Source organism: Periplaneta americana, chromosome 10 (assembly GCF_040183065.1).
Source record: "Periplaneta americana isolate PAMFEO1 chromosome 10, P.americana_PAMFEO1_priV1, whole genome shotgun sequence".
Lineage (NCBI taxonomy): Eukaryota > Metazoa > Arthropoda > Insecta > Blattodea > Blattidae > Periplaneta > Periplaneta americana.
In genome coordinates, this window is record NC_091126.1 from 136360496 (window position 1) to 136368971 (window position 8476).

An 8476-nucleotide genomic window follows, 5' to 3' on the forward strand; every position below is an offset into this window, starting at 1 on the left:
CTCGTTTTTACTTCCTTATCGAAATAAGAATTATTCTATATGAAATATTCCATAGGATTTTTGTGAAAGCTATTGGTTTAATTCTCAATATGCTCAGTCAATTTAAGAGAGCGGTGTATTATGACTAATAATTGATTTAAATAATTTTACCTTTGTCTTTTAAATGTGCAGATATTTGATCCGAACAAATGTAACATTGTAAATTCCTTTTGCTGAACGAAAAGTTACATTTCTTCGAATCAAATTTATACACATTTAAAGGGCAAAACTAAAATTATTTCAATCATTTGTTATCATAATACACTGGTCTCTTAAACCGACTAGGCATATTGAGAATTAAATCAATGACTTTCCTAAAATACGCTAAGGAATGTTTCATATAAAAACATTTTTGTCTCGAAAAGGAAACAAAAATGAGCAAAATTGTATGAAATAATCATATACACGAAATTAGATGTAGGTCTATAGGTCGTTAGTGAAAGTTCAGTATTGAAGCTTATCAGCTATTCTTCGCCCTCAGAGCTCTGGATGCCGATGTTCGTAAACGAGAGCACGATTGCTCCGAGGGATGATGTCACAGACCACTGATCCTGCCGATCAATGGCTTAAAGTATTTAGTTCTATATTTGTATGTTTATAGCAGTTTCGGAGCCTCAGTTATATATGCGAACGCTTCTGCAGCTGGCTGTATTATGAATTTCATGTTATTGTAAGTACATTAAATTGTTTACATACCAAAATATTTTGGCGCAAAGGGAAAAGCACTGAAGGAGGGTGGTTCGATCCGGTGCTGTGGATTGAACTTCGGCGTAGCTCAATGGTGAGAGCGCTTGGTACGTAGAACCAAGAACCCGGGTTCGATCCCCGGCGCCGGAGCGAATTTTTCTCGTCTAATATTAATTATTAACCCCGAAATTTCTCTGACATTTGAGGTAGCTAACAATTACTCGAAAGTTAAAATAATTATACTTGACAATGAGGATACCTATATTACAAAAAACTAAAAAATCCAACATTTCTCTTTTTTTTTACCGATATCCCATAAGTTAACAGGTAATTAATTCATATTAATCGTTGGAAAACCAGAATATAATAGTGGGCTACGATATTTTGTTACATCTGAAACTTATATCATTCGTAAATATAGCTCTTCCTTTAAGTCTCATATCATACTAGCAACTGGAAAAGTGATGCTTGATAAATCACCGTCGTTTGTCTTGAACAACAAAGTTTCGAAGAGATAAAGCTGGGGTATGTAAAACCTCGGAATTGTGGCGCTGAATATCTTCCCAAACCCGGCAAAAGAGGGGAAAATCTCTTCAAGGTACTTCTTAACAAAATCTGCTTCCTTCCCGGAGGAATTATCTCAAAGTGAAGTATTAAATATTTCTGAATTACGTTCTATCCTTAAGTTGAAGAACAAAAGTGTGCTTCAACGTGAAATATTGCCTCAAAGAGCTGTCCCAGTCAGGCAACTTGAGATTTTTATGTCGTAGCAACGTCCCTTTATACGCCTCGGGCAACAGTCGATATTCTGCTCGCTGGATACTTTGATGTCATCCGGTTTTAGTTATTGTAAAGTAATGCCCCCTGCTCCTATCGGCAACGATGTTTCGAAAGGGATTTGAGTCGCCCTTTGAACGGAGGTTCAAGTGGGAAGAACGTATCTTCCACCAGCACACTCTCTACACACATTTTAATTACGTTGCTTAAGTTATATTTCTGTTCCTTATGTGGGTTATCAGTAAGAGTTAAATAACATTTTCTTAGAAATCGGAAATTTCTAAATTGCTTTTGTACTACACCAATTACAGTCATCTAATATTTTTGCATTTTTTTTCTGAGCAAGAAATTTGAAAAATCAATTTTATCGCCAAATGTAGTAAGATCGTTTTATTTTATATTTTTGTAACCAAGACCATTATTTTATTATATTTATGCAACACATTAATAAGTAGCGAGTCTAACTCCGAACCCAGCGGGCCCGGGTTCGATTCCCGGTCGGGACGAGTTGTCTGGTTGAGGTTTTTTCGAAGTTTTCCCATCACTCCTATGGATGAATAACAGGTAGATTTATCACGCGATTGGAACCCCACTCATCATCGCCACTTCCTTTGCTCTCCTATCATCCTTTCATTCATCATCTTGTTACTTCTTCTGGTTTTCAGATCGCTCTACAGGCGACCCTCCGAAGCTGATGGCTCTCTCGACCGGCCTCCGTGGATTGTATTCATGTGATGATGGATAGCTTTTGCAACGGAATCCGGGGTAGACCTTCTCGGGGGAGGACTTCCGCCTCGGACCCTTAAGGGTGCCTTGAGGGGGAGGTTGCCGAAGCAGGAGTGGTATATGGACTCTGTTGGCTGTAAGGACAGGTCGTTAAGTGTGTCGTGTGTCAAGTAGTTCGCTCGGTGCGCGTAGAGGTTCAGTGGGCACGCAATTCATCCATATAGTGGGGTGTACAATAGACCTCAGGTCGTAGTGCGTGGGATGTTCCCTCTCTCCCTCCTAACAAAAAAACACATTAATATTAATTGTAGTAAATTCAACATTCAGACCGTCTACACCAAAGTCAATCCGCTTTCGCAGTGAATTTTAAATGAATAGTTTTGGTGTCAGTAATTACAATTTATTTCTGTTACGTTTTCTATCTTAAGTTAGACATAATGGGCCAGTGCTATACATCTGCAAAAAATAGACATGCATGTCTGACATAACAGAACAATAGATCTGTCCACATGTTAATAAATGATAATCAACTTGAGAGATGAAACAGAGTAGATGACTTTCAGGTTTTTGGAAATGATAACTACTAAAAACTTTACACCATCGTTAGTCCTTATACAATAAGACCCTCTTTCTACCTTTCATCAGTTCTGAAACTAGGAGATATACGTATCTGAACGCACTGTTCAAAGCCCACAACATTCCAAACCAGTCACCTTGGAAGCCTGTGATGATATATTCAAAGCCCTATTCAACGTTCCAAATTTTGAATATAAGAAAATATTGCGAGAATTCTTATGAATGAAGCAAAACTTTCCAAAGAGTTCTTCTGTTCGTCTTGTCGTCTCATTCTGCATTATCGTTGTGTAATCATACCACCGCCTTTGCATTGCCACGTACAGCTTCTTTAGTTCTGCATTTATCGAATTCATTACAAATGAAGCTGTCGGAAGCAAAGGGGTGTAAGGGCACTTAAGTTATTTTCGAGAAGAAGTGATTAAAGTTACTAAGCTTTCGTAAATTCCGTGAAGTTTTAATATCGAAGGTTAATGTGTGATGTGGTTAAAAGATAAATCTCTTCAGCACTGAAATTTTAAATACTTTTGTTTACCCTGGATGAGTTCACCGTTGTGGCTGAGGGGTTAGCGAGTCTAAATCCGGACCCAGCGGTCCCGGGTTCGATTATCGGTCAGGACGAGTTGCCTGGTTGAGGTTTTTTCCTCATTTCTATGGATGAATATCAGGTAACTTTATCAGGCCACTTCCTTTCCTCCCCCATCATCCTTTCCTTATCATCCCGTTTCGGGTTTTTCAGATTACTCTACCGGCTGCTTCCCGAAGCTGCTGACTCTCTCGACCGGCCTCCGTGGAATGTAGTTCAGCGATGTTGGATGGCTTCTGCAGTGATAAACGAGGCGGACCTACTCGGGGCAGGAGTTCCGCCTCGGACCGACAAGGGGGCCTTGGGGAATTTGCCGAAGCAGGAATGGTACAGTATATGGAGTCTCTCTGCTGTAGGGACCGGTCGTTAGGGAAGTCATGTGGTTAAGGCGATGCACGTAGGGGATATGTGGCACGCAACTCATTCCATATCGAGAGTTAGCTCAATAGATGTCAATAGGTCGCAGTACTGGGCCACCCGTGCCCCCACTCAGTTAAATTCCATTCCATTCCATTACCCTGGATGCGCTTAAATCATTTTTTTAGAAATGCCACTTTAACCCCTTTGCTTCTAACCGCCTCAATTACAGTAGCGGTGTATTCAATTGTTTTTAGTGCTTTCGTTCCCTCAAAACCTCTTATCTGATTTACGCTTTCGTCACGAATATTTGTTCCACATGAATATGATAATCACCGTAGTTGTTGGACACAAATTCTGTTGAACTAACATCGCGAAAGTCTTGCTATTTATAAGGTTTTTTATATATATTAAAAGTCAAGTTGTGTGCCAGCATTAATATTGGTGGGAGGTACGAAAATCGTGGAAAAGAAAAAGAAAATTCTGTGTAAACCAGTATATTCGTTAATGTAACATTATTCTAACTCAGAATAGTATCTATAACAACCAATTACGGAAATGAAGGGAAAATAAAGGCATGGGGGGAGAAGATTATTGTTGCGAAGTTGCTGGACTTTAGATGTGTATGTGTTTCTGCCATTATTGTTCAACATTATTAACTTTCAATCCGTAGAGGGGAAGCAGAGTGGTGTTTTTTCATTAAGTGTTGGCACACATTGAATAATCTCTCTCTGACATGACGTATCGATGAAATAAAAAAAAAATTCTTACATCGTAACTATAAGGAGAAAATTAGCATACTTGTACTGATGTTTTTTTATTTAAAAAAGTTACGTTTAGTACCACAAAAACATACATAATTTTAATACAAAACAAAAAAAATCTCCGTATATCCAATGATATTCACAGATGTCATAGGAACGATGTTCACTACTCATGTATTACTGCCTTCAATACACTGAACAATTGTATTGTCTTAAAACTTTGAAGGGTCGAGAGAAATGGTTCAGAGCATAATTAACCAAATTGCTACATACATCTTCTACTGAACTGATAAATATGTTTATGTTTGTACATTGAATCAATCTTATTGCTATGTTTTACATATTTTTGTAGAGCCACTAGCGTAGCTTAATAAGAAGAAGCGCTTGCCTCCTGATCAGGAACTGCGCTCGGTCTTGGCTTTGAATCCCGCATGGGCTGATTACGTAATTAATTTCATTCCGAGTTTTTCCCAACCGTAAAGTTAATGTCAGGTAATCTTTGGCGAGTTCTCGACCTCATGTCGCCAAACACCTTCTCGCTATTACCACTTTCATGGACGCTAAACACAGCATTGATAAATTCATTCATTCATTCATTCATTCATTCATTCATTCATTCATTCATTCATTCATTCATTCATTCATTCATTCATATATTGTGTTCTGACCAACGGCAGGTCTTTCACTGAAAACCCAGCATTCTCCACTCTTTCCTATTCTCTGCCTTCCTCTGTGTCTCCGCATATGATCCCTATATCTTAACGTCGTCTATCATCTGATATCTTCTTCTTTCTCGAACTCTTCTCCCGTTCACAATTCCTTCCAGTACATCCTTCAGTGACCCAACCAATTCCTTTTCCTCTTTCTGATAAGTTTCAGCATCAGTCTTTCTTCACCTACTCTTTCTGCACAGCTTCGTTTCTTATTCTGTCTATCCATTTCACACGTTTCATCCTTCTCCATATCCACATTTCAAATGCTTCTAGTCGTTTCTCTTCACTTCGTCGTAATGTCCATGTTTCTGCCCTATACAATGCTACACTCCACACAAAGCACTTCATTAGTCTCTTCCTTAGTTCTTTCTCCAGAAGTCTGCAGAAGATGATCATTCTGATAACTAACCAACTAAAATATATACTTTGTATGAATTTTAACTGGTTTTATATCTTATAGTTTCAATGATAATGTACGACATATGGAATAAAATAAATGAAATTACAAGAAATGAAACTAAGTGCGGAATTCAACAAAATAAAGCACTAAAATGCTCAAATGCAACTCCTAACAACACAAAGGAATATACTGTAGGTAGGCTAAGTAAACGTAACTTTCCACTAGAGTTAGCTAGTTGTCCGCAATTAATATGAGTACAAAAGTCCTACCACGCTACCTAATTATCATCACTTTCATACGAATGGGTCTAGTTTTGATTATGTGCAAAATGAAAACCTAAAAAAAAAAATGATCTCTCTTCATATTCATTAAGGTAACATTAATTTATTGTTACTTTTTTGTTACTTTTCAAATTGAATGTCTTGAGTAAGTGGGGTGTACTCTAGTACGAGTCTATTGTGTGTGACTGACGCACTTCGGAATCGATGTCGAGAGTAATAGGAGGGCCGTTCCCCTCTCCGAACTTCATTCTATAATTGCAGGCTTTCAGCAGACGACATCTCTCGCACGCGAAGACCACAATAGCATCTTCCTCTCCCATCAACATTAACACTGTAGTATTCCAATACGCCCCCACTCATAGGGACGCGTTAATTACACACGCATTGCTCGATACTGCTACTTGCTACATCTTCAACAGTCTACTACAGTCAGAGCAGAATTTAAGCGAAATATCAGTTCAACAGACTCCGACAGTAATCATGTGTTGACACTCTTCTTACATGAAGTCCTATGCTATGAGTAAGGTCAGGAAGTTCAAACAGTTGCATATTTTTTTACTTTGACCATAATTAATTGTTGATTAATTGTATTAACGAATCATAAACTATTTCGGTATAAGGACACCAGAGTGCTGCATTGGAGTTAAATCGCTCGCTTGAACTCGGTCGAGTGTCGTACCCTCGAGTGAGATACGATCGGTCGTGGTACGCTCGTAATAAATAGAATCACAGTACAAGGTCATCTCACCAACATGTCTTATCTCGTATGGAAGGCGACAGATAAGATACATATATGTTTTGCTCACATGGTAGAAATAAGGGTTTATTTTCTGCGTTTATGACAAACGTTTAATGGAACAGTCAATGGAACGTACCAAAACAAGAACATGAAGTTATAAATAAAATAGTGTGGAAAATTTCGATATACAGTTATTATTGCTAATTAATAATTATTCAATATTTGATTTACCACATATGATAGGTGCATACATATTGTTCCGTCTATATACTGCGACAATGTAGAAACGTTTTACAAAATATTATTGATATAGCAGTAGATTAATAACAATATTAGTACAGAGATAACGTCACAGAAAATATAACAAAACGAATAATCTTGCTGCACAACTGTTACAGACGCAAAGATTGATAAACTAATTATTGGTGGTTATTATTATTATTATTATTATTATTATTATTATTATTATTATTATTATTATTACTAGAAAACTTGATACAGTTCTTGCATTATCGTGATCGTGTTCTCGGTTTATAATAATTACATTTACATCCAACAACAGATGTGGCAAAAACAAAATCACTCCTGTGTGGGGAAAAAAAAAAAACATTTACCTACAACATTTATATTACATTTTAAAGCAAGTTTTGTAGTTGTACTATGAAGAGGTTAGTTAAACACAGCAAAGTTCTGAAATGATAAACATATATGATGTTACTACACAGTTCATCACTGTAACAAGAACGAATGTCTAACCTCGGCTTATACCGTTCGAGGATTTATCGCTCGTGACAATTTTACCCATCATTCATGTGCGCTACCTATCGGATTATGCTGTGAACTACTTGGCGCTCGAGCGAAAACGTCCGATGCAGACCTCTGAAGGACACTTAAAGACTTTTCAGTTTGTTCCGTATGTTTTACACCTGATCACATAATATAACAGATTGATCATCCCTACGTTAAAATCGGAAGCACTTTGAAGAGAACAACCGCCAGGATCGTCACCCGTCCGCAGTAAACGAACACGAGATTGTAGTACAGTTGCTAATACAATTCAAATGGGCGTTATGTCGTGACTCCTTATGCAACAACTAGATGGAAGCATAGTAAACCTGACAAAAGTTGTTACCGTCAAAGTCTATAAGACTGAGAAACCTGTTATATATTTGATTTGGGGTTTTACCTTACCAGTACCTCAAAAGAAATTTAATGTTCTTCAGAACTATAGGAGACAGACAAACAAACTTTTCACTAATCATAAAACGGACCCTGATGAGTTGTTGGATACCCACTGTAAGTAGCTAGGAATACCTTCTTTCAGTCGACATTAAACACTGTAGCAACAATTTTTTTTGTTTCTTATTTATCTGATACAATTTCCTCGGTAAATATACATCAGTCCTTTATGAAAATTTTTATACACTGTTTACTAGTAGTTTGACAATTTAGGTGAAATTTTCTTTATAGTTTCATTTTATTTTCCTAATACTTGTAGCATAAAATATAATATACACAGATTAAATTTTAGCTCACCGCTGAAAGAGTAGAACTCGTGCTCAGTGGCGATTCCTGATTTTAAATTAAGAAGTATGTAATACAATTTGTTTTATATCTACTACACAATAAGAATATAAAAATTTAAAATTTACAATTTTTCATTATTTAAAAAATCCCTATGTAACGTTTTAAATTTAATACTAGAACTATTAGAATTGACAGGATTAAGACATTTAAATATAAATTTGCTATACATTCTTGGCCCTAAATTACTACTGTAACTAAATACTGTAGCAGTGTTGCATTCTGGTTCAAACAATCTTAAAGGATTCAT

The 8476-nt window shown here is 37.0% G+C and overlaps 1 non-coding gene across 1 annotated transcript; it reads left to right on the plus strand.

The window, feature by feature from the left end:
• Nucleotides 1-803: 803 nt before the first annotated feature.
• Nucleotides 804-876, plus strand: TRNAT-CGU (transfer RNA threonine (anticodon CGU)). The gene has a single exon. It is a non-coding gene; the product is annotated as a tRNA-Thr (tRNA).
• Nucleotides 877-8476: the final 7600 nt, after the last annotated feature.